Raw genomic sequence first — 272 nt, 5'->3', positions numbered from 1 at the left:
GCATAATAGACTTGAGTTGCCTGACTAGCAATGATGAATGGATCAAAATTTGCATATCTTCTACCCCGCTTTACTTCTCTTATTCCATAAATTGGATGTACTCTTGTGCCTCTATTTTTTACTAGATCATACCATTCGCAATTGAATAGATACACAGTATTCCTGTGACCGGGATATTCCACCTCTAATATTTCTTGTAATACCCCGTAACAATGTTTAAAATTACGTATTCGGATATTGAGGCGTTTTTCATTCATGAGGCGAGGCGTAAG

Source organism: Dendrobium catenatum, unplaced genomic scaffold, assembly GCF_001605985.2.
Source record: "Dendrobium catenatum unplaced genomic scaffold, ASM160598v2 fragScaff_scaffold_121, whole genome shotgun sequence".
In the NCBI taxonomy this organism is placed as follows: domain Eukaryota; kingdom Viridiplantae; phylum Streptophyta; class Magnoliopsida; order Asparagales; family Orchidaceae; genus Dendrobium; species Dendrobium catenatum.
The sequence above is the reverse complement of the archived record's forward strand: the minus strand, read 5'-3'. Positions refer to the sequence as shown.